This window comes from Aquarana catesbeiana, linkage group LG09, assembly GCF_042186555.1.
Source record: "Aquarana catesbeiana isolate 2022-GZ linkage group LG09, ASM4218655v1, whole genome shotgun sequence".
Lineage (NCBI taxonomy): Eukaryota > Metazoa > Chordata > Amphibia > Anura > Ranidae > Aquarana > Aquarana catesbeiana.
This window is the reverse complement of record NC_133332.1, coordinates 65,606,711-65,628,127: the sequence shown is the minus strand read 5'-3', so window position 1 is coordinate 65,628,127 and position 21,417 is coordinate 65,606,711.

Below are 21,417 nucleotides of genomic sequence, written 5' to 3'. Positions count from 1 at the left end.
CTTTTATTATATACCCACAGATAACCACCTACCTATAGACTCTTCTCTTTTATTATATACCCACAGATAACCACCTACCTATAGACTCTTCTCTTTTATTATATACCCACAGATAACCACCTACCTATAGACTCTTCTCTTTTATTATATACCCACAGATAACCACCTACCTATAGACTCTTCTCTTTTATTATATACCCACAGATAACCACCTACCTATAGACTCTTCTCTTTTATTATATACCCACAGATAACCACCTACCTATAGACTCTTCTCTTTTATTATATACCCACAGATAACCACCTACCTATAGACTCTTCTCTTTTATTATATACCCACAGATAACCACCTACCTATAGACTCTTCTCTTTTATTATATACCCCCAGATAACCACCTACCTATAGACTCTTCTCTTTTATTATATACCCACAGATAACCACCTACCTATAGACTCTTCTCTTTTATTATATACCCACAGATAACCACCTACCTATAGACTCTTCTCTTTTATTATATACCCACAGATAACCACCTACCTATAGACTCTTCTCTTTTATTATATACCCCCAGATAACCACCTACCTATAGACTCTTCTCTTTTATTATATACCCACAGATACCACCTACCTATAGACTCTTCTTTTATCACCGCATTTCTTCTAACGCTTTAGTGACACAAGATCAGGAAAGTCTCCACCCAGAGATCTTCATTAAGCCAATCACCAGTTAGCAATGTCAGACAGACAGCAAAATAAACAAAAAGAACCCTGGCAGTGTTGGCGATAGGGGCAGATGACTTCCTGATCTATGCACCAGTCGTACTCTTTGGGTGTCTTGATATTTCTCCTTTCACCTACAGCACTAATAATTCTAGATAGTGTACAATTTTTCACTCTAGTGATATTGATTGGTGGTGTTTGCTACTGGTTACCACCCTCTGCACACCCCTGATTTCAGGTACACTTGATAAAAAATAAACCCCATAGGCCTTGTTTACGCTGGTGGTAAAAACAGGACCCCCCGATCACCCAGCCACATGTTAATATGACTGGCGGCCATATTAGGACACATCGCTGTAGAAATATTACAACTTGCACAGATGCAGAGGACAGTGCAGCAATCATTATAAAAATGCGCATAAAGCAGGCATTTGTGGCACGGACTTTCAATGGTTAATAGGCATCCATGACATATCACCTGTCACCTGAGGTAAAATAGCCACACATGCAAACAAGGCCTTAATCCATTCAAATAAATGCTGGGGCAATGCCTTCTGGTCGCCAGGGTGATTTTACTCCAGCACAGGCTTCAGGCCTGTACCAGATACTCGGAGGGGGGGGACTAATATTATGACGCCATATGTCAATTAATAAATAATAGAAAAATGTTTCTATGTCTTGATTTGACATTTAATGCTGATAACAGTCACGTAATACATAATCTAGATTTTTATAGAGATACACACATATAGATATGTAGATATGGGCTATTGGAGTGGTTGCTATGGGTCACCACCCTCTGTACACTCCTGTGTTAGGTACACTTTATAATAAATAAACCTAAAAATGAACCCCCCACCTCAGTGCGTATCATACACCTTACAGCATCTCCTCAACCATGCACCATACCCTACCCTAATGCTCTGCTATAGTGCTTCCAACCCACAGATCTCAACATCCCCCTCACAGGGTGCCTTGCCTACATACCTCATCCCTCTGGTCAATGTTCCTCCCAACCACCTCACTTACCCCCACCAGTGTCTACAAACTACCTCATACCTCTGCTGTGGCACAGGGCCTCCAACTTTCCCTATCCATCACACACAGCCACAATGCCCTCAACCACCTCCTTTTCTGCCATAGTGTCTTCAACTACCTTACCCCACCACAGCGCTCACCCCACACCATCTCTCACCGCTCAGTTCACACCCCTGCTCTGCCACGGTGCCTACAATGTCTCCCACCCCACCAGCCTCCTGCCACAGTGCCCACCTCACCCCTCTGGTCAAAGCGCCTCCCAGCCACCTCACCTACCCACACCAGTATCTCCTACCCACCTCATCCACCTACTCTGCCACAGTACCTCCAACTTCCCCCACTCACCACACCCAGCCACAGCACCCTTCCCTATCCACCTCACCCCCCTGGTCACAGTGCATCCCACTCACCTTACCCTCTGGTCAAAGCATCTTCCAGCCACCTAACCTGTCTGCCACAATGCCTTTCATCCAAATCCCCCTTCACCATACAGCCACCCAACCACCTCACAGCGCCCCAAAAGTGAAAGTATAGGGAAATACCAAATTTTGGGTTGCCCACAGAACAGATATAGAAAATGTTCTGAAGGAGATACTAGTTCTGGTGACTCTGATGACAATCAGGGATTCCCTCACTCTGAGGGAGAATCCTTTCACTTCCTGTATTGGCTATGAGACAGGAAGTAAAGGGAAATCTGCCCAATGGGACACATACAGCAGAAAATGTTATAATCTGATATAGTAGGTTTCCCCTACTATATCCAAAATGAAAAAAAAATGCTTTTAGTTCTACTTTAAGACAAGCAACCTACATAGATCACAAGTGTTAATAATCACCTTAAAAACTCTTATTTATTGTAAGGGTGCTCATCCTGAATAGGTGATAACAAAAAAGTGCCAAAACTAGTAACGTGTATGTTGTTATTGTTACAGCAAGCAAATATAGCTCTGAGCTTAAAGTGTATGACCTAGTGCTAGACCTTTTTTGTTTAGAATGGAGGTAAGGGTATCAGGTCATTATTTTCTATATGTGACCTACGGGGATTTTTCTTCATTACCCCCTATAGAGATGCAAAAGGAAGTTAGAGGAAATCTTCCAAAAGTAGGGGCACTACTTCTTTAGTTTGTCCTCATTATTGATGGGCGTTGCACAAGCTTGTTTCTGAAAACATTCTCACTGGATCCTCTTCAGCCTGCACATGTGTGATGGATCCTCATAGGTTCAAAAGATACAGTTGTTTCTTTAAGAATGCTATCCAAAACTAGAAAAAAAAAGGTTCTAAGCTTGGATTGCACTTTACGTAAGCTTACAGTGACATTGGTTAAGGTATAAATATATATGAAGTTTTATAAACATAGATCTCAATTGTCACATGTATTGGTAGATATTCCTATTGAGAGTTTTTAAATGTTCAAATAAAGAATATTCTCCTGTACCAACTATTTTTTAAAAGGTGCTACTTGTAACTAGGCAGCCCAATAAAATAAATGGGATGCCCTAATGCAATAAACATAAAAGTGTGGCACGGTGCAACAGTATGAATGTGCCCTTGAATTAGGCAAGGTAAATAAAAGTTAACCATTGTTATCGTCCCTGACTTTTGAAACAGCATGTTTTTAGACAGCATGTAAGGGTTAGAACAACTGTATGGCTTATTGCATGGTCAATTTTGGGAGGCACCTGCCAAGATTTGAGCAAAGGGGCCCCAAAGACACCTACAAACCCTTTACTAAAGGAGGTAGGAGGCACCTGCAAAAGCCAGAGCAATGAGACCAAGAGGTCACCTGGGAGGCTCCTTGCTAATGGAGGAGGGAGGCACTTCAAAGAAGTAAACAATGAGATGCAAAAGACACCTGGGAGGCCCTGTGCCCAAGAAGTTACTTCCAAGACCCAAGTATTGTGACCTGAAAGACACTTGAGAGGCCCTTTGCCAAGAAGGGCAATAGGCACTTCCAAAACATAAGAAAAGTTGCCTGGAAGACACTAACAAAACCCTTTGCCAAAGGAGGTTGGAGGCACCTGTAAAAACCCAAGCAACAGGACTTGCAACAGGAGGCTCTTTGCCAAGGGAGGTGAAATGCACCTTCTGAGATCTCGATCAACAGGACCAGGATGACACTGGCAAAGCCCTTTGCTGAGGGAGCAGGGAGGCACTTCCAAGACCAAAGAAATGTGACTCTGAAGACACCTGGGAGGCCCTTTGCTGACAAAGGTGGAAGGTACCTGCCAAGAACCAAACAATGGGACCTGGAGGACACCACAGAGGCCTCCTGCTAAGGGAGGTGGGAAGCACCTGCCAAGATCTGAGCAACAGGACTTGGAAGACACCTGTGAGGCTTCTTGCTTAGAAAGGTGGGAGGCACCTGCAAAGGCCCAGGAAACACATGAGAAGTCTACTGCCAAGAATGGTTGGAGGTACTTTCAAAGACCTGAGCAACAGGACCAAGAAGATACTGGCAAAGTCCTTTGCTAAGGGAGGAGGTATACACCACCAACCCCTAAGCATCAGGATCCAGAAGACCCCATTGTAGACCCTTGGCTAAAGCAGGTGGAAGGCACATGTCAAGTTCAGAGAAACAGTACCTGAAAGACACCTGGGAGGCCCTATGCTAAAGGAGGCTGGAGACACTTATAAGTCCTGAGCAATAGAACCAAGAAGACACTGGCAAAGCCCTTTGCTAAGGGAGGCAGGAAAAGGAAGGCACCCGGCAAGACCCAAGCAACAGGACCCAGAAAAACTTGGGAGGCCCTTTGTTAAAGAAGTCGTGAGGCACCTGCTGAGACCCAAGCCACCAGATCTTGAAGACACCTGGGAGGCTCTTTACTAAAGTGAGTACATGTGGGAGGGGGAGGAGAGGGTGGACACACTGATGTGAAGGGGGCTGCTGATGGGGTCTCTCTGATGTGAAGGGCTTCTGATGGGGACACACTGAGCAACGGGACCCGAAAGACACCTGGGAGGCTCTTCGTTATGGCAGGAGGGAGGGAATTGCCAACACCCAAGAAATGGGACCCAGAAGACACCTGGAAGGATCTTTGCTGAGGGAAGTGGGAGACAAATACCATGACCAGGGCAATGGGCTCTCAAAGATACCTGGTAGGCTCTTTTTTAAAGCATAACTGCATACCCATCTGAGCACCACACACCAAAAACACTATTTAATTCATTTTTAATATTCAAAGCAAACTTAGCCATTCACCTATGTCTCCATGTTTTATTTTGTTGAGAAATAACGTTGACCCCCCCCAGCATTTCTGCCCATGGCCATCTTGAGTAAGAGCAGATGATTCATGTAGTATTGGCTTCTTGGAATCCATCTGCCCTCCTGCCATTAATTCAGGCATGCAGGCAGGAGTGCTTAGCTGAGAAAACCCCCTCCTAAAGACTCCTGCTATCTATGACATTATTTGCCTAGGTCTGCAAACCAAGTAGTAACTATGGAAATGTAAAAAAAAAAAAAGTTTAAAACAAGTAAATATAATTTACTTTCTTTTTTATTTACTGATGTTAGCAGCATAAGGATTAAAACATAGTCCATGTTGATTGAGAGAGTGAAGTTCCACTCTAAGACAGGAGGAAGGTAATTGTCAAGCTCTATGCTAAGGGAGGTGAGAAGTTCCTGGGACATGGAAGACACAGGGAAGTGGGACAGGAGGCACCTGCCAACACTTAAGCAACAGGATCCAGAAGACACTTGGGAGGTGCTTTGCTAAGGGAGTCGAAAGAAAACTGACACAATCTAAGCAACTGGACCTGGGGGGACACCTGGTAGTCCCCCTGCTAAGGTAGGTGGGAGGTACTTGCTAAGACCTAAGCAAAAGGATTCAGAATAAACCCAAGAGGCCTTGTAGTATGTATGATTCATGCATATTATTAGCCCCCAAGTGCATAACTTTACATTTATCTTCATTAAACCACATCTGCCACATAGTCACCCAATTAAACAGTGCATTGAGGTCGGCTTGTTGTAAGATCCTGTAAGGACGTTATTCCACTGCATAGTTTGATGTCATCTGCAAAGACTGAAATTGTACTTTTAATCCCAGACCCTATATCATTTATAAAGGTATTAAAAAGTAAGGCTCCCAACACTGAACCTTGGGGTACACCACTGATAACCTTAGACCATTCAGAGTATGAATCATTAACCACTACTCTCTGAATTCTGTCTTTTAGCCAGTTTTCTATCCATTTACAAACTGATATTTCCAAACCTATAGACTTTACCTTACACAGCCATGTAGCCGTGTGTGGGGAACTGCATCAAACGCTTTTGCAAAATCCAAGTATACCATGTCCACAGCCACTCATCTGTCCACGAGTTTACTTACCTCCTCATAAAAAGAAATCAGATTTATTTGACAACTTCTGTCTTTCATGAACCCATGCTGTCTGTCTGTTGCTTAAAATATTTCTTTCCAGCAAGAACTCATCTATGTGGTCTTTTATTAAACTCTCCAGTATCTTCCCAACTTTAGAGGTTATGTCAGGCCACCTGAGGCCAGGTGGCAGATGCACACCGTTAGTGTGGACCCTATGGCTGACTGCTGTGGATGGGAGTCTGGGTGGTAACGCCAATCCAGTGGTACTATTCCAGTCATTAATGATTCCTTAAAAATTAGATACAATGGCTTTGAAATGACTGAGCTCAATTCTTTTAGGATCCGTGGGTGGATGCCATCTGGTCCAGGTGCTTTATCCACCTTTATTCTTTTTAAATATTTCTGGACCGTATCACTTTTGAGCCATTGTGGATCATTTGGGGCTTAGTCGATACCATCCCCATTATGGACTTGAGCTGCCCCATGCTCCTTTGTATACACAGAACTCAAGAAATTATTTAATAAATTTGCCTTCTCTTTGTCCCCAGTCACCCACTCTAGATTATTTTGTAAAGGGCCTACATGCTCAGACCTGACCTTTTTACTATTAATATATTTGATGAATTTTTTGGGGTTTGTCCTACTATCTTTTGCAATCTGTCGTTCGTTTTGAATTTTTGCGTCCTTGATTTCCTTTTTACATATTCTGTTATATTCTTTGTAACATTTAAATGATAGTGTTCCTTCATTTTTATATTTTTTAAAAGCTCTTTTTTATTATTTATAGCTTTTTTAACTTTGGCCGTAAGTCACATAGGTTTTTTTTAGCCTGTTAAACTTATTGCCTATGGGAAATACTTTGCAGTGAGTTCACATACAGTCTTTTTTAAGAATTCCCATTTCTGTTCTGTGTTCATCGATGTCGATATTCCCTCCCAGTCTAAGTCCTGGAGAGCAGCCCTCATCCTTGGAAAATTTGCTCTATTAAAGTTAAGTGTTTTTATATTTCCCATATGTGATTTCTGCTTACAGCTAACATCAAATTAAGTCATGTTATGGTCACTGCAACCCAGATGTTCCTTTATATGAACATTAGTAATAGGCTCTGCATGGTTTGAGATTACCAGGTCCAACAAAGCATCATTCCTAGTTGGGGCCTCAATAAACTGGACCATAACATTTTCCTGTAATAGGTTTATAATTTTTTGCCATTTAACTGTTCCAGCAGTGCTATTACTCCAGTCAATTTCAAGTCAAAGGTAGTTAAAATCCCCCATTATTATCACCGTCCCAGCCCTTGCAGCCCTTTCCATCTGTGCAAGGAGCTGAGTCTCCATCTCCTCATTAACATTGGGTGGTCTATAACAAACTCCAATGATTAACTTTGAACTACGCACATCTATATGCAGTTCCACCCATAATGCTTCAGACTCATCACACTCTCCATCAATTAGCTCCTCATTCACACTCACTTTGAGATCACTTCTCACATAGAGAAAGACACAGCCACCTTTCCTTTTTACCCTGTCTCTCCGAAAGAGTGCATAGCCAGGAATATTAATAGCCCAGTCATGTGAGGAATGAAGCCATGGTTCAGCAATACTGATTACATCATAGCTATCCTTATGCACCAGAGCTTCCAACTCACCTATTTTGCTTGGCAGACTTCTGGCATTGGTGAACAAACACTGTAACACATTATTACATTTATTTGCTCCAAAGTAACATTGCTGTTGTTTTTACTATGTCCTGTTTTAGACTGATTTCTAAATAAGGCGGCCAGCCTCCATTATAACCACCTGAGGCAAATTCAGTATTGTAATAAAAAAAAAAAAAAAAAAAATTGAAGTGTTTGCATACCTTTAGAAATGAACAAGCCTTAAAGAGCATTTCACAAAAATTAAACTGTGAAGGCTTCTGCAAAACAGCGATCCAATCACGTAGATATGAAAATAGATTTCTGGTGGCATTTTCGGCTGCTGACAGTATAACCCTCCACTTTGCATACGCCCTTCCCATTATCTGTCCCACAGTTCAATAACAGCGCCCTGACTGTCCTAGGAGGTATTGAGCAGCAGGAAGATGGGTGGGCAATGATTACAGGGCTAATTCTTAAATTACACTGAGGTCCATCCTTACTGGCCAAAAGGTAGATACCAGATATGCCATGTTACCTCTTGGCTCTACCAGGAAGTGTTAACATTTGCATATTAGAGCAATCAAGGGTTTTCTCATCAGACAGGGGTATGTGGACAGGCTAAGCTGTAGGATTAGAACTTAGTTCCCAAGTTACCGGTAAGTGAATCTGAGGCGTGTACAAAAAAGCTTTTGTGGCCATCAAATGTAACAGAGGGCATCTTGTAGTACCTTCTCATAGGCAGACATTTTGTTTAAATTGCTGAGAAGTTTACTTTATGACAAAATTGAGATCTTTACAGCTCTGACTACACAAACTCTAGAATAGCCTTTTGTTTATTCTGGGGTTCTTCGTAAATGTGAAAACTGTTTACAGTGCTCCCATGCCTCCAACATTCATGTGCATTTTAAAGACAGGTTGCCCCAGGACTAATACACAGGCTTCTCTAGAAATCTGTTTTCTCAAATCCCAGGTTGCTCTGATATGTAAATGTTAACAATTCCAGGCACAGTTTGGCAAGGGATGGTACGTGGACATGGATCAGCTCCCGTAGTCAGTACTTAGGTCTAGTGTTAAAGTGGACCTTTACCCATAACAACTTGATCAAATATAATGTTTTTTAGCAAGGAACATACATACCATATTCATAATTATGCCACCAAAATTAGTGTGCTGTAATTGCCTCCGATATTGCTCCTGTTTCTTCTTGCTGGAGGCTTCTGTTATTTTGCTTGAAGCCCAGAGCTTCTGAGAAGAAGTAAATCATATAGTTAAAAATTAAGCTATTGCGTTGCTCTAACTGGGCAAAGCACAGCTTTATTTTAAAGTGGTTGAAAACCTAAGAGATTAAAATGAACAAAACATATCCTTCTATAGATTGCACTTGCCTCAATCTATAACACTTAGGGGTTGCAAGTGCATTTGGAAATGCAGTCATTGTCGATCTGAGGGGAAGATCTGAAATGAGGGGAAGCTCTGCTGAATTATATTATCTAATCATGTACAAGCAATAATGCAGTTTTTTTATTCTCCTTGCATATGCCCCTCAGATCTACAGTGAGTGCACTTCCAAGTGCACTTGCAGTGCACAGTGGATTTTCCCTTAGTAACTAAACCCCCCGGTGTGGTTCCTGTCTGCTCTCTTCTTCCTTTGTATTTGCATAAGTCACTTCTGACAGTTTTTCTGACATAAGGCAATCCTGGAAGACAGCTCTGCCCCTTCCAGTATACTGCAGGTGATTGACAGCCTCAGCTGGGCATGTTTCCCTATGAGACTGTGTGTGTTGGGGTGGGGTCTACTTCCCCTACACTCAGCTCTCTACTTTGTGCAATGCAGTATGTGACATCAGATCCTCTGTGATCAAGGCGGTTTGCCGAAATGTGTTAGACCCTATGTATACGCATTTATCATGTAATCAATACATTTTTCATACGGATTTGGAGTTGCTGGCTCTTTTACTGGATTCATTCAGATCTTCAGCCCTTGCCTATTGAGAAAACCCCCTTGATTGGTATACTTTGAACAGATCTGGAGAAGAGATGTGTTGCAGATAAACAGATACAACTTATGTGGGAGGATTTACTTCATCACTATGTATCACCTGAGGCTAGTTACGTCAATGGGCTTACATAAGGGAATATTATTACTTTAAGCTGGTAGGGTTTCTGCACAAACACGGTCTCCTTTTGACAGTTTTTTTGCACTGGGAACATCCATAAAGAAACTGCACACACTGTGGCAAGTCAACAATAATTTAATGGTTGCTGCAAGAAACCACACAATAGGGAACCTGACCCACATAGGGAAATAGACTGTAACACAGCCACAGGGCTAATATATGGCTTCTCAGAAGCCGCAAGCTCTCAGAGTCCCTCAGCTGGAATATACCCAGAATTACAGGGCAGAGTTAGTTGAAAACAAGGTACTTGAGGCAAAACTGAACATGGGGCATAGAGTACCACTTGGCAACTAGCCTTATACATCCACAACATGTCTACAGTGTAAATCAGTGGTCTTCAAGTGTCAAAGCTCCTATGAGGGCTTGCTGGAAAACACAGCTTGCCCCACATGACTCTGTGCTACACTGAAAGCCAGTTCTTCCCGGTCATCCTCACTGGCAGCGTGGAGCTGTGGGAAGGTAAAAACGTAATTATTATTTTTTTTTTTCCTTAGGATCCACTTGAAATAAATGGCATAGACTGGGTTGCCACAACCTACTTATATTGCATAATTCTATTATTTTTCAAGTATTGTATTAGTCTAGCAGTTCAAGAGCCACTTTTTCGAAAAGAAATCAGCAATTTGTGCATAATTACTTGCAATCTTGTTCTAATATAGCATCCTAATGGTTCTGTGAAATACTACAAGATTCCCAACTTCTCACATGAGTTAATGGAGCTAATGGTATATTTGGTGTCCTTAGAGTGATGAAGCTTTTATCCCTTTATGTAAAACCCCGGACTCCATGTGTAAAATGTAGAGCCAAGGAATACTAATGGATTCCCCCAAAGCAAGATCCTTGCTGTAATCTTTCTAACGTGAAATGGAACAGCTGATATTTGGTCGCTATAAGAAACAGCACCACTTTTTTAGTTTTACAATAGAAGTCCTCATACTGTAAAAGAGCCCTCAAATTGGTTACAGAGTATAGATTCTTAAAATGTAACCTCATCTTTTGGACAATATTGCAAATATAATTTAAACTTGTTACATTAAAGCATGTGTCAAACACAAGGCCCACGGGCCAAATACGGCTCTCCAGGCCATTTCATGTGACCCTTGCACTTCTACTGCAGCTGCAGGACTGCTCCAGCCCACCTCTGGTCCTCCCCCAGACCCTGCACTTTGTGCTTCCCTGCAATGCCCCAACTTCTTCCCAGTAGCAGCACAAGGTAAGGGGGGTGCACTATTAAGTAAGGGAGGCTGGAGGGGCTCTTGACTTCTGATGTGGGATGGGGGGTGCTCAGGACATCTAGTAGTACAGATACAACTGGTCCTTTGAGGGCAATCATAATGCTGATATGGCCCACAATGAAATTGAGTTTGACACCCCTGCATTAAAAAATTACTACAGTTTTGTTTTTAAAAACATGGGACTGCAACATGCAGTTGATATGCTGGCAATACATATATAAATTTGAATTATTTGAAATTTGAATGGCATCTCCAAACATGCATAACTCTGAGTTGCGTTTATGTATGTTTCTGCAACACATAGGCGTGAAGCCAGCCTATAGGGCTCATTCACCCTGTTGTGTTTCAGTATGTGCATCATAATGTGATACAACATATGTGTTGTGGATCCCCATAGTTGTAAGTGAAAAAAAAACACACGTTTTTCATGGCTGGGTACAGCACAAAGCCCATAGGAAATCTATGGCAATGCATGATAGTGCATGACATCACAGCTAAAGATGCAACATAGCACAAATTTTAAAGTGTGAATGCATCCTAAAAGGACAGAAGAGGAGGCAGGCTTCAATGAAGCCCCATGAAGCCTCATCAAAGCCCCATCGAAGCACCAAGCAAAAGCAAGGTGTAAACAGGACTGTAAGCTAACCATTTTATTTAGTGACAGGGGCTTTGACTGGCGTTCAGAGAGCTTTAACAAAGCCTGTTCAAAGCCTTGTTCTGAAGCAAGTGTAAACTAGCCCTTAATGTGTGTTGAAGCCAAAGCAAGTGTAAATGAGCCCTTACGCTGCTTTCACACTGATCTGAAGGGACAGCAGTGCACCTGTGGCTTTCCTGAAGGTTAGGCCGGCCATGCACGGATCGAATCTCGGCCGGTTCAGCAAGACCTAGCCGAGATCCGAACCATTAATGAGCAGGCTGAATGTACCAAGTTGATCGATCGATTAACTTGGGTACAACCAGGGCTGCTGGATTCACTTGCTATTATCATTAGGAATGGGCGAACGGTTCGGCCCGAGCATAAGTTTGGGCCGAACTTTGGTTGTTCGGATGTTCTGCGAACACCGAGCAATGGGGGTCATTTACTAAAGGCAAATCCACTTTGCACTACATGTGCACTTGGAAATGCAGTCGCTGTAGATCCGAGGGGGACATGCAGGGAAAATAAAAAACAGCATTTTATCTTGCACATGATTGGATGATAAAATCCGCAGAGCTTCCCCTCTTTTAAGATCTACCCCTCAGATCTTGCAGTGCGCTTGTAGTGCAAAGTGGATTTGCCTTTCGTAAATAACCCCCAATATGCGGTGTTCGGGGAAAATTTGGAACACCGTTAAAGTCTATGGGATATTAACAGGACAAATAAAAAGTGTTCATTTTAAAGGCTTATATGCAAGTTATTGTCATAAAAAGTTTGACATGTATCAATGAAATTTTTTTTTTTTAAAACGGCTGTTTTTTCGGGAGCAATGATTTTAATAATGCTTAACCTCCCTGGCGGTATTCCCGAGTGTGGCTCGGGGTTAAAATTCAGTACCATTAGCGGTAACCCCGAGCCACACTCGGGATCGCATTGCAGGATCCTGGGGCGGCTTTACTTACCTTGTCTCCAGGATCCTGCGATGTCCCCCGCAGTGTCCGAGGACTCCGTCCTCCTCCGAAGCCTCTCCGTGCCAGGCTCCGTTCAATGCGAGCGGCGCGACGCACGGGGGCGGAGCCTGGCGGCAAATTTAAAAAAAAGTAAAAATCATAACACATACAGTACTGTAATCTTACAGATTACAGTACTGTATGAAATGATTTCACATCCCTTTTGTCCCCAGTGCTTTGGCCCATGCCCTGCACGCAGTTTTATATGATATATACTGTTCTTTCTGCCTGGAAACTGGAGATTGTCCATAGCAACCAAAAAGTGTCCCTTTACGTCAAAAGTGGCTTTAGACCAGCTAGAAAACAGCGATAGTAAATTAGAACACTTGCAGAATTGAGCGATAGTGAATTGTGGGGAAATTTATTTTATTACTATTTTTTTTTTTTTTTATTATTTATTTTTATTTATTATAATTTATGTTTTTGTGTTTCAAACTTTATCATACCCGGGATATCTACTAGACTCTGGTTTGGACAGATTTAAGTGTGTTATTGTTAAGATTTACAGACCTACAATATAAAACGCCAAATTTCCATGCAAAATAATTGTACCGCTTTCAGCACCTAAAATCCGAAATAATCATACCGCCAGGTAGGTTAAAGTGAAACAATAAAAGTGTTTCACTTTAAGCATTATGGGGGGTGTCTATAGTATGCCTGTAAAGTGGCGCATTTTTCCCATGTTTAGAACAGTCTCTGCACAAAATGACATTTCTAAAGGAAAAAAAGTCTTGTAAAAGTACTAGCGGCTATAATGAATTGTCTATGGGAGAAATCAAAGTGCTAATTTTAAGGGTTAATATGCAAGTTATTGTCATAAAAAGTGTTTGGGGACCTGGGTCCTGCCCCAGGGGACATGTATCAATGCAAAAAAAAGTTTTAAAAATGTCCGTTTTTTCAGGAGCAGTGATTTTACTAATGCTTAAAGTAAAACAATAAAAGTGAAATATTCCTTTAAATTTCATACCTGGGGGGTGTCTATAGTATGCCTGTAAATTGTTTTTCGTATTTTTCTTGTGTTTAGAACAGTCCCTGCACAAAATGACATTTCTAAAGGAAAAAAAAGTCATTCAAAAGTATTGGCTATAATGAATTGTTGGGTCCCGGCAATACAGATAAAAGTCATTGAAAAAAATGGTATGGGATCCCCCACAGTCCATTACCAGGCCCTTTGGGTCTCCGCCGACGGACCGAAAAATAAAAAAAAAAAACCCGCAGGCCGCCACCGATCCGCCTCCATGGGAGGCACCCGCCGTATGACGCGTCCTCGCAGGTGACAGTTCTTTTATAACTGAGGGCGGTCGGCGGAGCGAGAGAAGAAGATAAATGGACTTTGTTGGACATTTTTTTTTTTTTTTAATAAATAAGGACTTATTAAGTCCCAAAGTGTGTCTTGTGGTTTTTTTTTTTTTAATTTTGACACTTTTTTTGTGAAATGGTACGGGTACAATGCACAAGTGGGGGCCTAACAAACCGGATTACATCAGTACTGAAAACCTGCTGGGGATTACCTGGATACACATACCATCTGCGCACAGGGACCTCCTTTACACTCATTGGACAATTTTTTGGTGCACATAAAATATTACACATTTTTTGGTTGCACACATCCACGAATTAATTAATCTTTTGATTGTTGCACATCCATTTATCATATATATATTTTTAGCATTCACATCTTCTGATTTTTACGGTTAATATCAGAGGGAATTACAGTTGCTTAATATTTTTTATGTCACCTGGTTTATTATTTTTTATGGCACTGGGCACGTAAGTGGGATTTTTAAATGTGGATATTTTTTAGTGTCACTCATATCAATTTTTCATGTTTTTTATGTTCTTCATGTTTATTTCCATTTTTTACTAATGTTGGTGACTTGTACACCCACATCCCATATGATATACACACTGGTATAGGTTGTAGCATTTTTGCAGGATTTCTCACCAAGATTGTTGTGGACTTTGGTGCACACATTTTACATATTTTTATTTATTTTTTCCATTTTTTAGAATTTACTTTTTTATTTTAATTGTTTGTGAACAGCGCCATTCCCCTATTAGAACATACAATGTACCCGTTACCATTTCAAACGTGGGGGGTTCCGGGATCTGGGGGTCCTCTTAAGGGGGGCTTCCAGATTCCGATAAGCACCCCACAACCACTGGGCAAGAGTTGTGGGGATGAGGCCCTTGTCCCCATCAACATGGGGACAAGGCGTTTTGGGGGGCTACCCCAAAGCACCCTCCCCATGTTGAGGGCATGTGGCCTGGTGCGGTTAAGGAAGGGGGGGCGCTCTCCTCCCCTCCTCTTTTCCTGCGGCCTGCCAGGTTGAGTGTTCGGATAAAAGTCTTGTATGGATTTTTGGGGGGACCCCCACACCATTTTTTTTTTACATTTTGGTGAGGGTTCCCCTTAAAATCCATATCAGACCTGAAGGGTCTGGTATGGATTTTGAGGGGGACCCCTACGCCATTTTTAAAAAACATTTGGCACAGGGTTCCCCTTACTGTCCATACCAGACCTGAAGGGCCTGGTATGGAATTTGGGGGGACCCCCACGCAATTTTTTTTAACATTTTGGTTAGGGGTTCCCCTTAATATTCATACCAGACCCAAAGGGCCTAGTAATGGACTGTGGGGGATCCCATGTCGTTTTTTTCAATGACTTTTATCTGTATTGCCAGGACACGGCAATTCATTATAGCCACTAGTACTTTTTAATACTCTCACTCCGCGACCGCCCTCAGTTATAAAGGAACTGTCACCTGCGAGGACGCGTCATATGGTGGGTGCCTCCCATGGAGGTGGATCGGTGGTGGCCTGCGGGTTTTTTTTTTTTCATTCTTCGGTCCGTCGATGGAGCCCCAAAGGGCCTGGTAAGGGACTGTGGGGGATCCCATGCTGTTTTTTTCAATGACTTTTATCTTTTTTGCTGGGACCCGACAATTCATTATAGCCAATACTTTTAAATTACTTTTTTTCCTTTAGAAATGTCATTTTGTGCAGGGACTGTTCTAAACATGGGAAAAATGCGCCACTTTACAGGCATACTATAGACATCCCCCAGGTATGAAATTTAAAGGAATATTTCACTTTTATTGTTTCACTTTAAGCATTATTAAAATCACTGCTCCCGAAAAAACGTCCATTTTTAAAACTTTTTTTTGCATTGGTACATGTCCCCTGGGGCAGGACTCGGGTCCCCATACACTTTTTATGACAATAACTTGCATATAAGCCTTTAAAATGAGCACTTTTGATTATTCATGTTCGTGTCCCATAGACTTTAACGGTGTTTGTGTGCTCTGCCATATTTTTTACCTGTTCGGTATGTTCTGGTGCGAACCGAATCGGGGGGTGTTCGGCCCATCCCTAATTATCACAAGCAGCTGCTATAGCCGCTAGTGATACTTACTGTTTTCTCCCGGTGGGGATGGTTCTCCCCGCCACCACCAGAAGAAGACAATTGCTCAGCTGGAGGGATTCCCCTGTCAATACTGTAGCTGTAGGAAAAAAATTTGCACCATCTATAGACTTATATTCTGCTGGTTTTGACCGGTCTTCTGAAAGTGCACCAAACTTGCAAGTTGTAATAGAAGTCTATGGTAAGGCGCAGCTAACCCACAGGCGGACTATGCTGTACCCGCAGTGCATCAGTGTGAAAGCAGCCTTATAGGGCCACAGGACAGTAAGAGCTTGTTTACATTTGCGGTTTGGGGAGCAGTAAAACCCCTTAGTTCATTGTGGCCCTGCGAGCAGTTACCAAATCACTTAGGGGTTGATTTACTAAAGGGAAATAGACTGTGCACTTTGCAAGGGGCAGTTGCTCCAGGTCTTAGTAAATTAGGTAAATCTTCACTTTGCAAAGAATACCCAATCACGTGCATGGAAAATAAAAAAAAACAGCATTTTTGCTTGCACATGATTGGATAATGGAAGCCAGCAGAGCTGCTCATTTACAAAGACCTGGAGCAACTGCACTTGCAGAGTGCACAGTCTTCTTGCCTTTAGTAAATCAACCCCTTAGGCTACATAAATATTGCTCCGTATATATGCACATATGCGTTTTTACCACGTTTTTGGCGTTTCCGGTGTGTTTTGCATCCATGAAAAAGGGATGTCAGCACCCCAGCCGATGTTTCCATTGGCTCTAGGGTGCTGCCCCCGCCACTGCTGGTAAGGGAACCCGGCAGGGAAGCCTTGCGGCATCACACCTGATTCCCTACTGTGCACGCGCAAAGTGAGTCGCACTTTCTGAATGGCCCGGCAGGGGAAAGGAGGAGGGGGACCAACTGAAGTGGGGATGGGTACCTGTCAAAAACAGGTATTGGTTCCCCCCTCGAAAGGTGCCAAATGTGGCACCGGATGGGGGGGGGGGGGGGCTGGGAGAGATAAGCGGAGCTTCCACTTTTGGGTGGAACTCTGCTTTAAGTGGCTCTCATTCTTCAAAAGGTTGAGCACCCCTGCTGCAGAGCAGTGGTTCTCAACCCTGTCCTCAAGTACCCCCAACAAGCCATGTTTGCAGGCTTTCCTTTATCTAGCACAGGCGCTTTAAATCAGAGTCATTGGCTTGGTATTTTGGGAAGCTATTTTATCTAAGAGAAATTCCCAAAACATGACCTGTTGGGGGTACTTGAGGACAGGGTTGAGAACCACTGTTATAGAGTATATATATTGCACCAACATGGCCCAGGCTGTGCAAGAGGAAGAAACTCTTCTACTGCAAAAGGTACCCATTTAAATGTGTCAGTATACAGTGGGGAGAACAAGTATTTGATACACTGCTGATTTTGCAGGTTTTCCTACTTACAAAGCATGTAGAGATCTGTAATTTTTATTATAGGTACTCTTCAACTGTGAGCTACGGAATCTAAAACAAAAATCCAGAAAATCACATTGTATGATTTTTAAATAATTTATTTGCATTTTATTGCATGACATAAGTATTTGATCACCTACCAACCAGTAAGAATTCCAGCTCTCACAGACCTGTTATTTTTTCTTTAAGAAGCCCTCCTGTTCTCCACTCATTACCTGTATTAACTGCACCTGTTTGAGCTAGTTATCTGTATAAAAGACACCTGTCCACATACTCAATCAAACAGACTCCAACCTCTCCACAATGGCCAAGACCAGAGAGCTGTGTAAGGACATGAGGGATAAAATGGTAGACCTGCACAAGGCCGGGATGGGCTACAGGACAATATGCAAGCAGCTTGGTGAGAAGGCAACAACTGTTGGCGCAGTTATTAGAAAATGAAGAAGTTCAAGGTGACGGTCAATCTCCCTCGGTCTGGGGCTCCATGAAAGCTCTCACTTCGTGGGGCATTAATGATCATAAGGAAGGTGAGGGATCAGCCCAGAACTACATGGCAGGACCTGGTCAATTATTTGAAGAGAGCTGGGACCACAGTCTCAAAGAAAACCATTAGTAACACACTACGCCATCATGGATTAAAATCCTGCAGCGCACGCAAGGTCCCCCTGCTCAAGCCAGCACATGTCCAGGCCCGTCTGAAGTTTACCAATAACGATTTGGATGATCCAGAGGAGGAATGAGAGAAGGTCATGTGGTCTGATGAGACAAAAATAGAGCTTTTTTGTCTAAACTCCACTCACCGTGTTTGGAGGAAGAAGGATGAGTACAACCCCAAGAACACCATCCCAACCGTAAAGCATGGAGGTGGAAACATCATTCTTTGGGGCTGATTTTCTGCAAAGGGGAAAGGACGACTGCACCGTATTGAAGAGAGGATGTATGGGGCCATGTATCACAAGATCTTGGCCAACAACCTCCTTCCCTCAGTAAGAGCATTGAAGATGGGTCGTGGTTGGGTCTTCCAGCATGACAACGACCCCGAAACACACAGCCAGGGCAACTAAGGAGTGGCTCCATAAGAAGCATCTCAAGGTCCTGGAGTGGCCTAGCCAGTCTCCAGGCCGAACCCAATAGAAAATCTTTGGAGGGAGCTGAAAGTCCGTATTGCCCAGCGTCAGCCCCGAAATCTGAAGGATCTGGAGAAGGTCTGTATGGAGGAGTGGGCCAAAATCCCTGCTGCAGTGTGTGCAAACCTGGTCAAGAACTACAGGAAATGTATGATCTCTGTATGATCTCCGTCTTTCGCAGTTGAAAAGTACCTATGATAAAAATTACAGACCTCGACATGCTTTGTAAGTATGAAAACCTGCAAAATCGGCAGTGTATCAAATACTTGTTCTTCCCACTGTATGTGCTGCCTGTCTCGCAAAACAACAATTATCCTTTAATTATACCAATGTATTTCCAAGTGTCTGTCATTTAGTAACAGTAAGTGCACTTCGGTATGCCTAAGGCTTCATTCAGATGTGTTGTTGGGGGACAGCAGAAATGCGTGGTTGAGACAACTGACCCCCCCCCCCCCTTAGTCACACTGACTGTGGCTTTGAAACTTATTTTCATCAGCAAAAATGGGGTTAAAACAGGTGATGAGGAGGTGTCACATCGATTCCTCACCTCCTATCTGTAGCCTCTGAAGTACAATCACGGATCATGATTCAAAGGAAATGCAGATTAAGACGCACATCTAAATCTACCTCAATGGTCCTACTAAATGAACTAATACATCACTTCCATTGTGTAAGACAGACATATTGTCTTTATAATTCCAACAGATATAGGCAGCTGAAGTTATACTGTGAGTGAAACTTGACTTCTGTAAATGGCAAGCTTAGCTTTGCCTTTCCTCAAACACTTCTATTGGTGAAGAGCCTGCCCAACACATTAAAGCACCAATAGGGCGGCAGGAATAGATGTGGCCAAGCACATACAAGAAACATCAAGATTTGGCTGTAACTTTAGCTGCTTCTATCTCTGGATCTGTTAACCTTTGTGACATCTATTGTGCATATTTTGATCATATACTACGTTTTGAATTGCCCAAGTTTAAATAAGTTTACTTTGGAGTAAGCTTGTACCGGAAAAACTATGGATGCTTTCATTCCTGAGTACTTTCTTAAAAAAATATTTCAGACTGGGAAAGCCTAGCCCAGAGAGAGAGAGAACCTTGTGTGATAAAACAACAATTACATTTATTATGCTAGAGTAATAAAATGCACTCACAAGCTGAGCTGGAATAAAGCGCTTTTCAGTGGCCCTGCAAAGGATGTTTGTGAGTGCATTTAATTACTCTTTATATAATCAATTTGTTCGTTTTCTCACAAGGTTGGTGTTCTCCTACTGACCTCATCAGAATACACTAAGTGCTGAGAGTTATCGGTAGCAGACTGGAACGCTTGCTAATGTCCATATTTGTGGGAGAGTAGGTCTTAATGCAGTCAGACTTGTAGCAGGGCCATTCTCAATGCAATTAGTATTCAGTGTGGGCTAAAGAGCCAATCAGACAGAGACATCTGCTGAGTGTGGGCACAGCCACAGAGGGTCTATGCCTTAACCTTCCCTCCTGGGCTGAGATGTCTGTATATGGGGAGCTGTGGGCATAAGACTGTGTGTTATGTGTACTGCATGCAGTCTGCACATCATGTGAACACAGTGTAAAGTCCATATAGGATGTGTATGGTGGGCATAGTAAAGTCTGCATAGTTGTGTTCAGTATAGTCACATCATGCACTGTGTAATCTATAGTGTGAGCATGGCATAACCCTGTTATAGCTGTACCTGTAGACACAAGATAGTCTGTACCTTGCACATCTGCTTGCAGCATGCTCTACGTCAGCATTTCTCAACTCAAGGTGCCTCGACAGGTCATGTTTTCAGGCTTACCATTATTTTGCACAGGTGATTTCATCAGTTTTACTGCCTTAGTAATTACCACAGCCATTTCAACTGAGGGAAATCCTGAAAACTTGACCTGTTGGGGCGCCTTGAGGACTGGAGTTGCAAAATACTGCTCTACATCATATACCGTATTTATCAGCGTATAACACACACAGGCGTATAACACGCACATTCATTTTAAGAGGGAAGTTTCAGGAAAAAACTAAAATTTTAAATAAGGAACTTTGGAGCAAAATAAGGGTCAGTACCCATCTGCAGCCTCATCAATCCACATCAATACAGCCTCACGATTGCCTTCAATGCAGCAGCCTCACCATTGCCATCAGTGCAGCCTGATTGACGTCCACCTGCAGCCTAGAGGGGACAGGGAAGGGACGGGACGAGCGCCGACAGATTACATACAAAGAGAATCTCCTATGATAGACAGAACAGTGGTCCAATGGCGGCCCAGGAGACAGGACTTCCTATTAATGAGGCTGCCAAGTAAACAGGAGATTCTCGCTGTATGTAATCTGACAGCGCTCGTCCGGCCCCCCTCCTTTTCCCCTCCGAGGCAGCTAAAATTGAAGTATTGACGTATAACACGCACACGCTATTTGTACCCGATTTTCATGGTAAAAAAGTCAGTGTTATACGCCAATAAATACATTATGTCAAACACAAGGCCCTGTCATGTGACCCAGTTTTGCAGCCAGAATGTGCAAAACTCCATTCTGCCACCTCCGGCTCTCACCCTCCGCTCCCACTCCCCGCTGTCACTTGTAGGGAAACAGCTTTGCTCTCAGCAGCTTCCAGATGTAACAAATCCCTGCAAACACTCACGGCAGAGATGGCTCTCCAGAATGTAAGATCCGTGAGCATGA